Below are 18,944 nucleotides of genomic sequence, written 5' to 3'. Positions count from 1 at the left end.
TATTGTCATGTTTAGTGGCTTGGATTGCTGTGGGACATTTACAAGGATTCCATGTATTTTCTTTTTTTTCCTTTTTGCTAGAGATACTGTGGCTTGATAACTCAATGAATAAGGCTGTAAAATGTTCACAGAGGGGACAACAGAGTTCAGCTGGATTTTATAAGTAGCAATCAATGAAAATCTTGGAAATTGCAATTTTCAACAGCCATGGAGTGACTGCTGAACATGTGGCTGTAATGAAATAAACTCTGAAATATGTTGCTTTTATGCACATCAAAGACGCCAAGAGCAGTTTCTATATTAATGCCTAATAATATATAATCAATTAACTTAGTAATAACATTGATATGTGACACTATTTTTAACTGAAGAACCTTTTAGCCATCAGTGTATGAGGTTATATTAAAGCTGAATCAAAGCCCTGGCATGGACAAAGCAGCAGAAGGGAGAGCTGTTGGTGATTTGATATGCTAATGCAATTACCTTATTTGCTAATCTGATGTCCCCGTTTTGGCAACATCAAGGGGTCCAGTTTCAGGTGAATCCTATCACTATCCTTTCTAGAGAGCAGTGTTCTGTAGCTTATTAATGAAACTACCTCCTTTTGTTTATGTATGCGCTCTAGTGCATAGAGATTTTTTGTAGAGATTTTGGCCTTGAAAGGTTCATGTACAACTTGAAAATACTTGAAATAATGGAGAGTCAACCCTGTGTTGTATTTACCTAAATCCCTAAAGAACTAAAGACTGATTAAATGTGATTAATAGTATCTCAGATTGTACTGATTCATTTCTTGAGCTTTGGTATTTTACATTCTATAGTGTCTTTTTGGGAATGGGTGAGTTTGAATATATATTGGGGATAAAACATTTTTGTGATGTCAGTTTTCCTCCACAAATAAAGAAAGAAAAAACATACTTAAAGAGATTTTGGGGCATTTTGGGAAATGTGATACCACTCTCATGTCTGTAGAGTAAAATACAGAGCTACAGCAAGTAGCCAGTTAGCTTAGCTTAGCATAAAGGTTGGAAACGGGTAAACAGCTAGCATAGCTCTATTCAAAAGTTTCAAGATCCGAAACTGTCCTCCCCAAAAAAAACAACAGAATAGGTAATTAAAACTAGCAGTTTATTACGACCCATATTTACATTTAGTGTAGCGAAAACCTCTAGTGGCCATAGTAATTAAGACAGGAGCAAATTAGGAAGTCAGATGATGGAGTATAAACAGTGATAAAATTTGCTCAAACACATGGTCAGGGTGGTTGGAAGGGTCAAAAAAACACAGGACTTTGACTCAGGAGACCAGGATATGTCTCCCATATCAAACCAAATATTTTAAGTTACATAGCAACTTAACATCATGTTGCAACACCTAACAATGATTCTTTTCAGGAACCTAACCAGCAGGGACGGTTATCTAAGAAACATTTGTGTGGGTCGTATTAGAGCAACGGTTCCTAAACTCATTTGTGTTAAGGACCCCTAAAATCATACATCATTTTATACAATTTTGCTTCAGGGACCTCCGTCTAAAAAAGATTTTGGTTGTAAGATATGATTAAAAATGCAATTACATAGGTGATAACTACAGTTGAAGAGAGAAGCATAGAGCAAGTCAAACCTATGATCTGTGTAGTCCCTCTTTTGACTCTTAATCACATTGGGCTTCTACAGTGGATTAAATAGTGAAAATAAACTATTCCAAATTATTCTGGGTACCCCCTTAAACCCACTCAAGGACCCCTGGGGATCCCTGGACCACTGATTGAGAACCAATGTATTAAAAGGTATGTACAAATGACATATGTGGTTGTATGGGTTTGGAGGACTTCTTGCAAAAATCGCCTATCAGCACCTCTAATGTCAAAATGTAATACGTTAATTACTTGGCTAGGAGAAGCAGGCTAGCTGTTTTTCGTTTCTGTGCTACACAACCTAACCAAAGGCTCCATATTTACTGTACAGACATGACAGTGATATCAATCTTCTCATATAACTCTCAGCAAGAGTGTGAAACAGCATATTTTTAATCAAAATGTCAACCTATTCCTTTAAAATGACTTATCTCAGTGGACTAATTGATTTAATGAACAAGGAATTTCCTGTGGGTTTTCAGGTGCCTTGTTGATAAACATGTTTTTGGTGAGAAAGCATCTCTTTTCAGCCAGAAAACATCCAACTCTGCCATTTCATTGAGTGACAAATTAATTTATTGCATAAATTAGTATGCAAGTTTTGCATAAGGCATTTTGTTAGTTTCCTTTGTTAAATTACACTGGCAAACTGTATCATAGAGGAAGTGAGAGGGAGAAATGGTTGATTGATTTATGGAAATTCATTCTGTGCCTATGACATTTGTCAGGCTGTTATATCAATAGCAATACTGACAGCAACAATGAACACTCCAACATCACTGATGGATCCGACAAATAATAAAGTACACAAAAAAGCCACACACAGGGGGGTTTAATTATCATAAAAAAAACTTTCACAATGTGCATTTGCATTTGTCATTTCTCTGTAACTCATGACGGGAATTCTTGTCTTAATTCCCTAAAAATAAAGATGTGATCACAAAGTAAAGAGAGACTGACGCGCTTAAATACACACACACACACACACACACACACGAGCAAACGCACTCATGCACACATCTGCTCGTCAGTGAGCCTGTTGGAAACTGTCACATGCCTGGCAGGTTCTGTAACTTGGGCAGATGGTACAGCACAATTAGGCCCACCGAATCTCTCAATCAATCTCCTGGATGCCTTATGAAGAACTTGGTTCTAAACTGGCTGTTTCTCTGAAACCAACGTGCTTGTCCACTTTGTATTCCAGCTCCTTGTTTGCAAATTGTCTTTATTCTCACAAACTGCAAAACCATTTCCGTTGCCTTGCTGTTCCTGAAAAGGGCTTTTTCATTCCTTGCCTTTGCAGTTAATATTTCTTTGCTTGCCTCACTTTACTGCAAGCTACAATATTAAAATTTTTGTCACTTTCTGCACACACTGTACTCTTCCTAGCATTGTCTTACCTTTATCCCTTTCACCCCCCCACCACCACCTCCTTTTTTCTCTACCCTTTTCTGCCTTCTCTCTTGGCTTGTTTAACCACTGGCCTCAATGCAAGACTACACTTTAGACAATAGCCGAGCACAAGTGTTTCATTCACACCCAATTACTGTGAAAGGGATTTTTCTGGCCAGAAATCCACCGAGGAGCACAATGAGAGTGTCACAGAGGAACAAGATATCCCTGGCGTTTCGCGTTCTGTCCCCCGTTCTACACACAAAAGAGGAAGAAAAGCGATCCGGTGTATTTCGACACCAGCGGGGGCCATTAGCTGGAGCTGGTTAAATAAGGATAGCTCTAACTGAGGCGCTAACAGAGACGGGAAACATCTGCTGCTCGTGCTGGGCCCTTGTTGGCCCTGAGGTTTCTGCCTTTGATCAGCGGCCCTCGCAACCACCTTCCGACAAGAGCTCAGATGAAACAGCCTCTCAAACACACACGTAGAGTGCGAGAGAAGCACACCTACACTGAAAGAAGTGCAAACACACAAACAAATAAGCAGGGCTAAAATCACACGGTGAACACCGATGCTACATGCATTTCGAAATAGGAATATAATCCTAAAAACATTTCGTTAATATCTACAGTATCACTGGTTTGCTGGGTAGAGATATATAAAAACTTGCACAACCACTTTCCCTCTCCTGCAAGAAAAAAATATGACATATCCTCATTTCCAGCGGAAGCAAGCCAAACACCTCACTCAACAGTGGGCCAGACGCCACCTTTGGACTGCCAATCCCTCTGTTGTATTTCCCCCACCTGTGACGGGAAGATGATTCACTAGGCCTGCCAGACTGCATCTAGGGACTGTGTGTACTGGGGCGTACTCACTGCCAGCACAGACAGAGAGGGGGGGAGAAAAAACACCACCTTCTGCACCGCACTGTGACCTGCAAATGCAGTTGAAAATAATGTGGCCTGTGAGCAGATGTATCACACTCTACCTACTCGGGGTGTAACAATTCACCAATTGGAATCAAGGCATCGGGCCAAATGATTATGATATGGCAGACGGGAGCAAAACTGGGCCCTATACACAGGGAGAATGTTAAAATTGCTGTTGCTCCACACGAACACCAGCTGCACTAGCAAAGCAATATGAGAATTATAGGTTAAATTGGATTTTTTTTTCCCAAACAGAGCATGTATATGTAATTTTTAGGGTCTGTATTTTTAGCCGCGGAGCCCACGCTCCACCTGTGCTGCATTCCTCTCTGAATACCCAAACAGCACATTTTCTGTTTTGACAATACAAATGGAATACTAGATATAACCAGGATACAGAATCCACAGTTATGCTCAAAACTCCCCGAACAACATAAACAACAGGGTGTTTTTTGGCAAAATATAGTTTCTTTTCCTTCACCTGCATTATCTCCAGTCATACTTTTAGCGAATCTTATTTTTGCCTTTACCTTATTTCTGTTACACACGGATATTTTGGAAATAACTGTGTGACAGTGCTGAATGTGGTAAACAAGAAATACTTTTTCATAGTCTACAGCGCACAATATATAACTGCGCATTTCCTTCAATAGGCTACTTGATAAATGGCTTAATAAAATTAAGGAATGTTTCTCAACAATCAGGCGAATCATCAGAAAATTATATTACACTAATCTAATTCATAAGAGGAGTAAATTGCTTTGGAAATGATTTTATTGGCACTAGGTAGGATTGTATTTATGCTAATTTGAGCAGTGATGCCCCAAAATTTTTTTCATAAGGGTCGCCAGAATGGGCCCCTGAAAATTTTGGGGTGGCACGCCAAAACCGAAAGCCATGAGTGAATTTTAGGAATTCAATTATGCTGAAGCATATTGGCTAGTTGGAAACAATAATGATACGGAAACTGATATAGTTTTTATTTTTTATTTTACAGACAATATTATTGAGTAATACTGGTACAGTTTAACATTTAACAGTTAACACTCTCACACTCTTGGAGGCGCCACTGATTTTGTGCTTAATATTTTTCAGTGTATCTCTGACTTTATTCTACTCTATGCCTCCAAATTGTTCAAAATTAAATAAAAATAAATATATACACTTCCATATTGAAAGACTGGGAAGAAAAATGCAGGTGTGCAATTATACAGGTTACAGACGTTCAGAAGTCTTAATGGAATGACTTGTGAAGAAGCCAAATGATTTTTTTCCCCCTGCTCTTGCTCCTCATCTTTTCCAGGTGTTCATTATTCTAACCATGGAGAACATCCTGAGGGTCGCGCCATGTTCTAATTCCTAATTAACTGCCCAGAACAGAGATCACGGTCGGCAGTGACCCTGACTGGCGAACAGGACCAGTCGGAGTCTCGGGATATTACTCTTACTCAGGTTTGTACCCGCTCATTCCCAATAAACCCTCCTCTAACATAGTTACTGTACCTATCAGGTGTCGTGGAATTGCAGTGAATTGGGTCATGCTTTCAGATAGATGACTTAAAGCCTGCTGGAGGCATTTTCAAGCCAAAACACCTGTGGTCTTTGGGGCTTATGAGTAACCAGTGTTAGAGATCCTGATATGATTCTGTTTGTTTGGTTTGTGCCACCTATCTGTCAACCAGGAATAAAGCGGGGGCAAATACAACAAATGAATAATTCCCTGACTTTGGGGTTAATCTCAGCTAAAGCTGCGTACCTATCAGTGGCATGTTTTTACACTGTCACTGAGATTAGTCGTATGTACACTCACAGCACACATATATATTGGAGCGCTGCTAGGAATTCGTAGGGAATACAAAAGCTGTGGCGGTGACTAAATGTCTATGTTTGCTTAGGAGAGATCAGGCGTGCCCTCTGTGTTACAACACGGGCCACCTGCAGTCTGGGAAATAGGTTTCTGGGGGGAATTAGAGGATTCTGATGAATGAACAAGACAGACATGAGTAACCCGGCCCAATATGCTGCTTATCTACAAGCTTATGTTGCACAAAGGAGGCAGATAAGCTGAGACATGCCAGCAGAATGAGGGAATGGAGTAAAGAGTGAAAATGAGGCTGAGGGGGGGTTGAAGAAAACATACCCAGGTCAAGATCTACAGGAGTGCGGTCAGTTGCAACAGAGCCCGGATGCTTTGAATTGCCGCAGAACAATTAACCATTGACCAGAAGGACGAAACAAGCTACATAGCATGGGATCCATGTCATTCATGGTTATTCTATTCCAGAGACCATGGAACAAAGCATAAAGTCATTATTAAGGCCTCTACCTGCCCTGGGCAGTGAATGCAACAGTAATCAATGAGAAAGAAATGTATTGTGGTTGGTCTTAGAGGTCAGGTGACATTATGTTGGTGAATATGGATAAAATTGTCCTGTCTATTAGTGATATCTTTGAGGTAGGTGGTCTGGAGGGTAGCAGCGAGACTCATGTTGCAGCTATTAATTTGTGACGGGAGGAAGGACACAAATATTCGAAACGTGATTCACCTTCTGTTTTTGTTTGAGGTTATAATTATTAACTTTATTAACGGGTTTGAGCTTGTATAATATATAATCCTCATTATGTGAAAGGGTTGTTGTGGTTAATGAAAAAGCGAGTAACAGGCAAAATATATACTCTTTTTATAATTGGAAAATCAAGCAAAACAGAGAAAAATATACACTAATAGTATGAAGGCATGCAGAAATATACTACTGTTGTTTTTTTGTCATAGTTTACTCATTTGGTTTCACATGTATGCCTGCCTTGTAAGCCCATTTGGGCATCTATCGATGCCAGATACTACATTTATATCAGAATACAGACATCGCTCTAGCCTAACAGGTTTTTCTTATTGCATAATTTGGGCATAATTAGTCCAGTGGTTCATGTTAAGGACCCCTAAATTAAAACACATTAGGTCAAATGGATGCTCATTTGATAAGATTTTGCTTCAGGGACCTCCATCTGAAAAGATTTTGGTTGAGGAGATAACTGCGGAGAGAAAATGAAAGCTGTGATCAGAATAGTCAGTCTTATGATTTTTACTCATACTGGGCTCACTTTTACAGTGGATTAAATAGTAAAAATAGTCCCCACTGTCTTATTGACACTACCAATTAGAGTCACGAAAGTCCCAAATTTTCCAAATACTCCATATGGAGGCTTCAAAAAAGTTTAATCATGGCATAAATGTGTACAAGTAGAGCTTAAAGACTTAGTTAATTAATCGACAGATGATCGACTGTCAGTCTGCAACTATTTTGGTAATTACTTCATTGTTTAAATGAGGTATCGAGCAAAAATGCCATATTTCCTTGATCAAGCATCCAGAATGCATGTGAGGAAATTTGTAAGCAATCATCATTTTCTTGGCTAAATAATCAAGCACCAAATCAAAGAAAAAAACATTTGTGGTCCTCAAGCTCATTTATTGTATAACAAAATATGCTCAGCAACAGGCCTCTTAAAGACCATCACAACCTTGACACGTGAAATTAGTCTGCGACAATTTTTCATGTGGCGACAGAGAATTTAAACACTGTCCCTGTGTGTGATCAGTGTTTGGCATTGTCTGGCAAATAAAAAGCCACACTGAGTCCCTCACAGTCCTGTTTGAGCACTTCACAATAAGCCACAAGTGACAAAATTGAACTTCAGTTGTCAAGTGCCATAATTCCCTCCCCGGTGTATATTACGCAATCATCCACAGCGCCAGGAAACAAATCCCATTGACTTGATTCCTATTTAATTATTCTACTTGAAAATCCTTTCTGCTCACTCTTTTCTCTGAACCTGAGAGAGAGAGCGAAAAAAAGAAATTGCTTTACCCATTAAAAAAAATCTCCACCTATTCAAGAATTGCATTGCTCCCAGCTTGTCAGATTCCATTCATGAGAACTCACCTTCAGCCCTTATTTTATTTAAACCTGAGCAAATGTGGCACACAACACAATGGGGTTTCGCTGAGGCAAAATAATTGCCTAAATACAGTGTGACAGGGGAGGTTGATTCATTCTTGAAAAAGCTTTGCCTGTTGAGAGAAAGTGTTGACGGAGTAGCCGGAGACAGTCGAATGGAGGGAGGAAGAATGACGAGAGGCATGAAAAGGGACAGTGTACATCACCAAACAAAACACTACATATTTCTTTGAAAGACAAAGTGTTAAGTTAGGCTACTGTGCACGCTGTCAATAGCAGCGTTCATCATCGGGCCAGCCGCAGTCTATATATTGATTAAACCATCCATCACTTAAACTCTACAAGACATTATTTCTAATTAAAAAGTACATCATAAATTTTGGGCTTTATTGCCAGGCTGGGGCTGTAAATAAAATTCAAGGGAGGGCGGAAGCAGATTGCAGACCCTGTCCAGGGTTTAGAGCCACCGTAAAAAGGACAGACGGCTGTGATGGCACCTTTGGGATCCTCACGCGCAGATCGCAGGGCTGACAGCAGGGAGGTGCTCTGATTCATCCCAGATAAACAGATGCAAATCAATAATTCCTCTGGTTGTGTTTTTATAAGACAGCCGCTTCCCCTCAGAGGGGGCTGAGGAGCAGGCCATGCATATGGAGAGCAAATATGCAAATTCAATTTTCATAAACCACTTGGGAATATGTAAAAGGAACGGCGGCCGATGTACTTGAAAATGATGTATAATCATAAGAGGTCATGAAAGTGTATGAAAGCGCTCCATCACATGACTAGGTTGGCTAGCAGGGCTGACAGTGACAACAAGCACCTATTATCTATCTGTGTCTCCATTTTTCTCCGCTAAACAACAATTTTGCTGCCAAATATGCAGTCGCAGGACATTATTTAATGATCTCTGTTGATAAAGAGGCCATTAGTACACCTACACTGCAGCCAAAGCTGTGACGTTGGAGAGAGGCAAACACAGAGCGCACACTCAGTCAAAGCAGAGGACACTTCACGTTTGACAACTTCTGATTACCTCAGCGTGTACACTGGTTGTCAGACGGTGAACTCCCCTGACAGCCAGTTACAGAGTGGCAGTGTTGGTTATTTTCTGACGGGCACAGAGGGATGTCTGATTTCACAGGTACTAGCCAAAGGAGAGGGAGGAAATGGAGGGAATTGGGGGAAGAAAATGAAGAAAAAGGCATGTCATGGGCTACACAGCCTCTGCTGCCAACAAAGAAAAGCGTGTGCAATCATTATTCATCTGTCTCCGTTGCCTCTCCTGGGCTATTTTTTCCACACCTGCCAGAACGCAAAAAGCTCTGACCACACAAGCGCCTTCTGACTGTGACTTGACAATGGCAGGAAGGCTGGGGAATCATATTTGGTTAACTGATCGCCAGACAGGTTTCTCGCCAAAGTGAGGGAAAGTGGCCTTGGTCTTGGTGAGAGACAGAAAGAGAGAATCACCGTCCAGGGGGAAGCGAGAACTAATGAGTGAGCTAAAAAGGACAAGATGGAGTGATCCTCTATAAAAAGACCAGCAGTAATCTCTTCCTCTCCTCCCGCTCCTCTCCCCTTAATGTCCTAAGAGATCTTGGCTCCTCCGTAAAGCCTGCTGCCTCCGCACATCAAACAGAGCTGATTAGAGCCGCACACCTTGCTGCAGCTGAAGCCTTGGACAGGGTGCAGCTCAAGTTCAAGAGAGACTCAGTGCTACAAAAACCAAAGAGGAAAAACTCTTCAATTTGGTGGGCATCTCTCTGGACCAGATCCATTTGAACAGCTTCCACTAAATCAGCATGTGACTCCAAACACTGACTTCAGTATCCACTTACCATATCTCTAACCCAATGCCTTGGGGCTCAAATAACATCAGTGTCTTTCAAATTAGGGCCATTGCTGCTTTGGATTCTCCTGTCATGTCAGATGATATCAGCACGGCCCCAGAGGTGCAAGCAGCGCTTGAGTCTAATCGTCATCAACCGATCGTCCTGTTCGTTTAGCATAAATGGTCACGGTGAGGATGGGAGGGCAGTACAAAGTGGGGAGAGAAGGAGAGGAAAGGCTGGCAGGAGGTGATGGAGACAGACCACTGAGCTGCCGTGTGAGCTCGCTGTCAAGGGTGTTGTTTTATTAAGACACCCAAACTGTCAGGGCAGGTATCAGGAGAGCAGCCGGGCACATGACAAGGCACTTGTGCTAACATCCCAGTAACCCGTTCTCATACCGAAATAGCTCCATCCAAATTTACCGCTCTCTCTGTCACACTTTGGGGGCACACCACCATCGAAGGGATTCACCTCTACCAATCAAGACAGTGAAACGTTCACCTTCATAGCCCTCTGGGACGGAGGACGTGGGTTGTGACAGGCAATAACAATGTGGGTTCGTGTGTGTGAGAGATAGATATATTGGGAGAAAGCGGAACTAAAAGTTGTTACAAAAGTGTGTTTTTCTGGGGATCACTCCACTAGACTGAATACTTCAATATTTTATATGGAGAGAATTACTACTATCATGCAATGTAAAATCTGAAAAGTTGATTTTACTTTGAAAAATCTAAAAAAAGAAGAAAAAAAAAACACCTTGAGAAGTTGAAGTAATTGATGTTCATTTTATATCTTACTGTTAAGTTTACTTAAAATGTATATATATTTGCTTGTTCTGTGAAGGTGTTGCAACTTAAAATGTTTTGTTTTTTTTTTTTCAAGGCCATCAGTTTCCAAGATTATTTTAGGTAAGATCAATTGGTAATGTTTTACAGTGTAGCTGTAGGTTTGGGCAATATGTAGAAAATCAAATATCACATGTTTTGACCTCCATATGCAACAATACTATAGGGTTGGCTATTGGGGCTTTCAGAGAACATTGTGATATTTTGCTAAATAATCATCAGTAATGTGGAGTAAAAGTGAGTAAAAGCAAATAATAGAACAACCGGGACAGTCTAGAAAGAAAAGGAAATTGCATCATTCTATTGTAACACAGCCTTTAAAACCAGGAAAGACAACACTTACGATATTACAATATCCACAATCAAAGACAATATCTAATCTCACATCATGGTATCAATATAATATTGCCCACCCTTATTTAAATGTTAAATATGAAACTACCACCGGCATTCAATTAGTTAAGCTTAGCATGGCTCGGTCCAAAGCTAACAAAATCCATCTACCAGCACCTGAAACTCACTGATGACTGTGTGAATAGCGTTAGTTGGTTTAAGTCTACAAATTACAATTTATAGGGGGAGTTATGTGTATTTCTTGGCTGGGTGCACGTTCCTCTTGCCTTGTCATCACTGTAAGTTTGCCAGGAAACCTGCAGATTAATTTCTCTTAAAAACCACAAATTGCTGTTTTTAAGCAAAAATAGACAACTCTGCAACTTTTTCCCAACCGCCACTTATCCCCAATACTGGGGATAGCATCTACGAGGAACTATAGATACTATTTGGCTACGAGGTGATAGATACTGATAGCTACCAGAAAAAAAAGTGTTACCTTCTGCTAAATTGTTGATAAATTGTGCTGTAAATCAGGCCTTTTTTGTACCCAGATATTGCACCTGGCAACAGAAAGAATTGCATAGTCAAAGCGAGGCTTATAGGGCTGTCATTATTCTATCATCATTACATGGTTCAATCAACATTTATTTCATAATGATAAGTTACAGCAAAAGACTTTTCTACATCCCCTATATATATGGTTCCTACAGCTTAATATATATTACATTTAATACTTTTTAAAGCTTTGTTGGCGTTAATGTTGTTAATAACCAAAACTGGAAAAAACAAACAACTAAAAAGAAACATGAACCATTGATCTTCTCTTCTAACCAAAGAATAAAAGGGCTGAAATAACAACCTTTAACCTTGTTAAACTTTTACATTAACTGTAGCTGAATGATTGATTTTTACAGTAGTGTGAATGTGTGAAAACCCTCTTAGCACTGTATATTAAATATTCCAGAGTGAGATACACAATTAGCAGGATTTAAAAATGCATGTATGCATGCAGAAACCACAGTTGAAAAACAAAAAAAACAAAAAAAAAACTTTTTATCATGATAATGCAGTTCAAGATAGCAATGAGGGGCCATGGAAGACATGAATATTGTATTGGAAGAGGTGGAGGGGGTGGACATGCATTGCCTCTCAGTAAACACCACATTAAGCAGATGCACATGCACATTTAATGTGTGGATACACATGCCAGCTGACATACACGCGTGCTGAACAAGCATGACCAGCACACACACCGATAAATTTATCTCCTACAGAAGTTGACAACACTGTGATAAATTGAGGTTACAGCTGCCTTAAGTTCAGAGCAAAACAGTAGCTCAAACAAAAAAATATGAATGTCCTAGTGTGGTGTGCAATGGGCAACATCCGAGGCTGAATAATGAAGCCAACGCAGAAGTGCCAAAAACTGCACTTCCTCTGACCACTTAAGACGGACTCCAAAACAGAGTCAACCCCCATAGACCCCTAAATTCACAACTTTAGGGCAGATATAAACCTGTCTACAGTCTGTTACAAAAATATGTTTTAACTTACCAATATGTATTGTATTAATACTTAAAAGTATGCATAATTAAGGGTGTGGCCATATTGAGTAACAAGTGCGTGCCATCTGCTGACAAGTCATTACCATGGCTACATTAGTTAGGTAATGTAACAGTGGTGAAACCCCAGATTCACAGAGTACAGTTGTAGCATTAGTCGTAGCTGTCACTATTGTTTGTATATGTTTTGAGTTCATAAAAGTTAACTCTAACATTTTGGTCGCCTAAAAAGTCTTCTTCAGCATTTGTTTGTACTGAAAGATTCTTTAGGCAATCAAATGTTCAATTTTTATAGTAAGTACATTTTATTTTAATGGTTTTAAGCCTGTCTTCTGCTAGCAAAAATCAACATTAGCATCATGACAGTTTACTGCAGACTAATATGTTCTATACAAGGTAACAGCTGGCATCAGGCCTAACCCCTCAAACTCGTCAAAATATGGTCACTTTTGGTGACAAAAATCCAAGATGGCGTTAGCCAAAATGTTAAACCTTAATTTGCATGAGTGAATATAGGTAAATATGAGATTAAAATCCACAATACTCTGATTATTTTGAAACGTTTTCTTCATAAACACATTGTACTGTTTGCACAACTTTGATTCTTCAACCCCCGTTTACAAGTACATGATTGAAGATGAGATGACTAAGAGATATTTTCATGCAGCTGCAGGAGTGTTCTCAGTTGAACTCTCCGCCTGTTGGGATGAAATGGCCACAAACATGTCTGAACAAATATATTTCCGGCAGTTGTCAAGACAACAGCAATTTGCAAGGAAGGTCAACAAATTGGTAATTATCAGCCATGCACTACATCAAGCAATCAGAATCAGAATAAGGCCAGCTGCCAAGTGGTTTTTCACTTACAAGGAATTGTAGATGTTAGGTGCATACAATGAACATTTGTGCCGCCTTTTTAGATAATTTGGTCATTTAGAGGGTTTCGATGCTCTGTCCCATATCCTTGAGCTAGACTGCTTTGGTGCTGACCGTAGTTGCCTGAGTAACAGGACACAACAACAAAGACGTGCAAAGTCAACTACCTCTGGACGAGATTCAAATTCAAGAACACTGCTGACATCGGCCAAAAGGATTTCACTCCCTTTCCATTCAAATGACCTGTTTTGCATCATTTGGAGAAGTCCAGGCAGGATCACACTATGAAAACAAACGGCAGGGATTTAAGATAACAGAACCAAAACTTGGCGGGGCTAATGTCATCACAGGCCATTATGGTCAAACTAACTTGAATGGCTGATGCTATGGGCAACCATGTTGGGTATGCAAAGCATTGTAGGAGGTGCAGAGGTTCACACTGGCTTGAAAAGAAGGTTCGTAGAGTTTCTAGATACTAAATAAATACCTTCCCTAAGTAATATTGTTCACATCTAAATTCCAGAAATCTCTTAAAGCCTCACCTTATGATCTATGGAGTCATTACAAAATATTTTGTTTGTAAATCCAGGATTTTTGTCTGCTTTAGCCCAAAAAAGATCTCCTTGAAGTAGATTAGACTTAATCCAAAGTGACCGCAAATTAGGCAAAAGAAGGTGCATCAAATGAAGGTTGTAATTCCACGACGGGGCGCATTAGGATATTTATCGTCAAAGCAATCCCCAGCTTTTAATTCATTTGACATCTTTCAGCACTAATACAGTATCTGATTTCTGAGAAGCACCAGAACACAGTTGCACAGCGTGACATCTGGAGGAAAGCAGCGGGTTGCAGGACAAGTCGTTGAAAAGTGTTTCTACACAGAATAGAGACCAAGGCCATTATGTCTGCACCACATTTACGCTTCATATCTAAAAAGCACGAGCCAGCACCGCACGTAACCATCTCCCGCTGCCCTCAATGTTATTCAAATGACAGTACAATTCTATTTTCACCTTGCAACTAACTACTCCTATGTCAGCAACATTTACTGTTCTTTCTATTGTGCCGGATACGCTAGCGAACTGGGAAATTAATTCTAAAAATGGGATTATCCTGGAATGTGTGTGTTGGTGGGATTGAGCTGAAACATAGTCCCCAATTATGCTCCTCTGAAATCTCCTGTCCCATCATGTGGAGAATATGAGCCCCTGAGGCCTTATCAAAAAAGGTGATATGACACATTCTCCCAATGTGCAAGTTTTAATGCCTTGATCTTGTTGAATACGTGAAATTACATCAACATAGGGCTTGAAAAGCAATGTAAACAAAAAAATCTGCAGTACCGCAAGGAAGTTGTTAGGAAAAGAGGGAAGGAGGGGTATCTGTATTGAGTTAGATGAAACTGGTTACATGGATGTGGCAGGGTATGTTTGTGTGTGTGTGTGAGCAAAAGGGAGGTGGAGAGGAGGGGGCAGTGGCAGGCAAACCTATCATCCTCTGAGCCCACCAGTAAACTCTGGAGGGCAAACAATCTCCCTAATTGAATTCAATCCAGGCTCACCGCAGGAGGCACCGAGGCTAGTGGCTCCATTCAGTGTGGAGAGGGCTGGTGGAGGGAAGTGTGTGTGAGCGAATCGACAGGATGAGGAGGGGAGGGCTTCAGCCAGCATGACAAGCAAGCGAGGAAGGGGAAAGAAGATAAGTACAAGAAGCAGGGAGCAAACACAGAGTTGTGGAAGACAACAATGACAAACAGACAGGGAGAAGAGAAAAAGCTTGGTGCGTGAAGGTTTTGGTGCTTATGGGGTGGAGGTGGAGGTGGAGGAGTGTGCAAGGAGCAAAAGATTCGAGGGGTAGAGAAATGGAAGCCAGCTGCGTTTTTGCATGATTACTCCGAAAACATCATTTGCATCAGGGAATGAAATCCAAACACGCTCGGTAGGTGCGTATGGTTACCAACCAAAAAAGGCTCCTTGTCGCTGACGGCAGAAATTAAAGGCTTACCAGTGATGTCCCACAGATTTGCATATGAAGATGAGTACCTATCATGAATTATTTTCATAAGCATCCCATTGCACACAAAGAACAAACCCAATTGGCCCACAAGAATGCTCTTCATTACTGTGCTGTGTACTTAATCTGGGATCTGCTGCGTGTTCATCATATGCAGTTTGACATTTTTAGCTCGTGCTGATGCGGTCAGAAATTATGATAAAATTGTACAATACCTTGGTGTGAGACGAAGTGTGAGCTTTGAGTGTTCTCCTCAAAAATCCTGTTTATCACATTCCAGATTTTGGAACCATGTTCTGTTCTGTAAGGAAACGGAGAGAGGAAGCAGTTTAGGAGGCAGAAAAGGATCGTCTCACATCAGTAAAACATGGCAACACTTATTCTTTCAAAATAGGTGGCAGGGGTAATAATTTAGTCCAGCAGGGGAACTTTTAACATCTCCCATTATAACCTTCAGTCAGCTTTAAAGGGTAAGTTTGACATTTTCAACCTGGACCTTTGAACACGACCACTTCAGCCTGCAGGCACAACACAGGCAGCAATGTAACCGCTCAGGGCATTGCCGCAGTGTCAGTATACTGCATGTCTACTTAAGTTTTTGCCGCTGACAGGCTCAAATTATTATAAAAAGCGTCTGAAAACAATAGAAAGGATCCATGCAGAGATAGCCTGTTTTGTAAAAGATTAAGTTCCTTTTTGTTTAACCAAAAACAGCCCTGAAATTTCCATCACCAAACCCACCAGACTAAAAAAACAGCTAAATTAGCATGTACAGAACCAGCATATTTAGACACCTCACTTTTTTTTGTTTCAACCAAACCAGAGTTGGTGATTCTTGGGACAGAGGATATACAAATAAAGATGTTTTTTGTGAATTTTATTTTGTTTTGTTGACTTTGAATAAGGTGTGTTTTAAAATAATAAAATTACTGTTTATTTAAATGTACTTTGGTGGGTTTGTCAATAGCTATGCCAGGCCCATTTCTGTTTGAACAAAAATGATCTTGCTCTTTCACAAAAAGGACTATCTCTGTTGGGATCATTTCCACAATGTTGTCAGACACTAAGAACAACAATCTAAGGCTGTCAATGGCAAAAAAAAGCACTTTTAGACTGAGGCATGGTACAAAATTTTGGGCCCTTTGCATAAGCAGTTTGCCACACTTGGTTCTAGCTCTGTTTAAAAAAGCATTCAAGCGCAGGCACGGACTAAACCATTTTTCGCCTTTAAGGGATGTAAGAGGACTCATTTTCCACAACTTTTTTCATACAAAGTTCAGTCCCTCAGCTGTTTTGCTCAGCCAATTTTAATTTAGTTACACCACTAATTACTAAGGAATAAAAAAAAAAAAATGCAAACCCAAACTTTTCATTCCAGGCTTTTAGAACCCCCCCCCTTCTCACAGGAGCCCTGGATAATCACCAGCCCATTTTTCCCAACACTACGATGCTCCTAATTTTGGTGGAAAATGTGGACATGCCCTATATTGCCACTGCAGCCCTTTCACTCAGTACAGAGCACATTTCAAAAATTGTGTTTCCCGCGAGTCAAAATACTAAACTAACCCTTTAACAAACCTGTGCACATCCATGACACAGATTCACATAGAAAATCCGCAATGAATAATTACTTTTCGATGTCAGAAGTGTTGGTTTGTCACAGTTGCATCACACACCAACTCTATATTTTGCTCTCTTCTGGGTCGCCCATTATTAAGTGGCATCTTCATAAATTTTTCAGCTGTTGTCTGGTTCCCACAGTGGTGATAGAGCCCGATTGCCGCTGTATGAAGAGCTATTCAGGTCACATCAGCTTTTAATGGCTGATTTATTAGGGCCCAACAGGGGCTTGGTGATGGGCTGCAGGACAAAGAGCCTGTTTTAAACTGCATTAACACTCTGCAGTAAATATCCCATACAACATTAGCATTTTGATGACTGCCTCCTCCAGTCACCTTTTGCGCCGCCTCGTTGTCCCTCGCACACATTTCGCTCCCCTGCTCTGCCTCTCAGCCTTTGTATCAATCCATCTTTTGCATGTGCCACTTTCTCGCTTTCAGCCTTCGCATCACTCTGCTTGTTACATTTCTCACTCATCATATTCAGTATAAACCTTTGCTGCTCGGATACCAGTGTGCACAGGTGAAGTGGTTAAGTTTAATTACGTCTCAATTAATAGCCTACATGAAAGGTTTCGTAGAGGTAAGCGGAAATTCAGCGAGAGAAAAGCAGGTTTCTTCTTCACCTTCAGAGCTGAAGAAAAAAAAACTGTCACCTTTCTCACTTCCATTGATAATGCAAAATATCTTTGCATGTTTTATAATTAAATCTCACCTGCAATCATACAAGTGATGCGCCCCAAAGCCATTGTAATTGAGGCGTTTATAGCAGGTTAGGGTCATGAATAATCAGCCAAAATTAAAAAGAATTAATCAGTAGTGGAGTGTTTACTATGCAAATTAAGTAGATATTGGATTAGACAGCAATTTAGAAACTTTTTTTTTTTACTCCAACCAATTTGGGTTGTCTGTCACATGTCAACATGTCTTTTAATAGCGCTGGCACATGCTTGAAAAATTACCTTCTATGTCCATAATAAGTCAAAAACAAAGAAACAAAAGAGGAAAAAAAAGCCTCTGGAGCTGTCATTGGATTTGACATTGCGCTTGTGCTTCCGTGTTCTCACACACACTGCTTTCCTTTTTCTTCCTCTTCAAATTACACTACAAAAGACGAAGAAAAAATTCAATTACATTGCCAAACTTCCAAATATCATCTGGGCACAATGGCTGACCGATCTTGGCTTCCGAACAAGTGCTGGGGCCGTGCTTCATCAAATCTGCTGTTCATTATGTCTGATCAAATTTGAGACTTTGGTGCAGAAAGCAGATGCCATAGGTCGATTCAGATGAACCGCCGAAGCTAGTTTGGTCAACAGAGCATCTGCCAGTCATTTAGTAAGCCTGGAAGTGCTTGGAAAGAAACACAATCACACCATATTGTAACAACTCTAACCACAAACTGTTGTGCTAAAGGAGAGACACAGTTCACAGACAATAGAAAATAAATATGATATTCTGGACAGTTTAGTTGGCTCTCTTCATCACACTGGATCGCTTACCCAGACTTAATTTACAGTAATTACAGCAATTGGACACATTTTTATTTTTACATATTTAATTCTTATAAAAGCCACATTAACTGCTCCTGTCCCTGATCTTCCTCACTGAGCAGAGACACCCTCATGGCCCAATTCATACCTGCTCTCTTATAATCATCTGTGTTTAAGGTCTGGCAGTAGATGAGAACCGAAGCTTCCAAAATATCTTCAAAGGGATTTGGACCAGAGAAATGTACACCAGGCAGTTCCAGGTACTCAAGGAAATCTTGTACCATTACTCCTCAGAAGCTCATTCCAAAGATATGCTATTCTATTGAAGTACCAGGCATGGATGACCCAATGTGACACCGTATGAGATAGCTGCTTATTAATGCCAGGTAGCTAATTAATGAAAGCATAACAGTAGAGTTATTTAGGAAGGTGTTGGGTTTACACT

The 18,944-nt window shown here is 40.3% G+C and overlaps 1 protein-coding gene across 1 annotated transcript in view; it reads right to left on the bottom strand.

The window, feature by feature from the left end:
* LOC121961921 (adhesion G protein-coupled receptor L3-like) overlaps positions 1-18,944 on the bottom strand; it is a 249,776-nt gene that overhangs the window by 204,597 nt on the left and 26,235 nt on the right. The window contains exon 2 of the mRNA XM_042512028.1: positions 15,603-15,688. The gene's annotated coding sequence lies outside the window, so the exon portion shown is untranslated. The remainder of the gene's footprint in view (positions 1-15,602; positions 15,689-18,944) is intronic.

This window comes from Plectropomus leopardus, chromosome 23 (genome assembly GCF_008729295.1).
Source record: "Plectropomus leopardus isolate mb chromosome 23, YSFRI_Pleo_2.0, whole genome shotgun sequence".
NCBI lineage: Eukaryota > Metazoa > Chordata > Actinopteri > Perciformes > Serranidae > Plectropomus > Plectropomus leopardus.
This window is presented reverse-complemented; position numbering and strand designations above follow the sequence as displayed.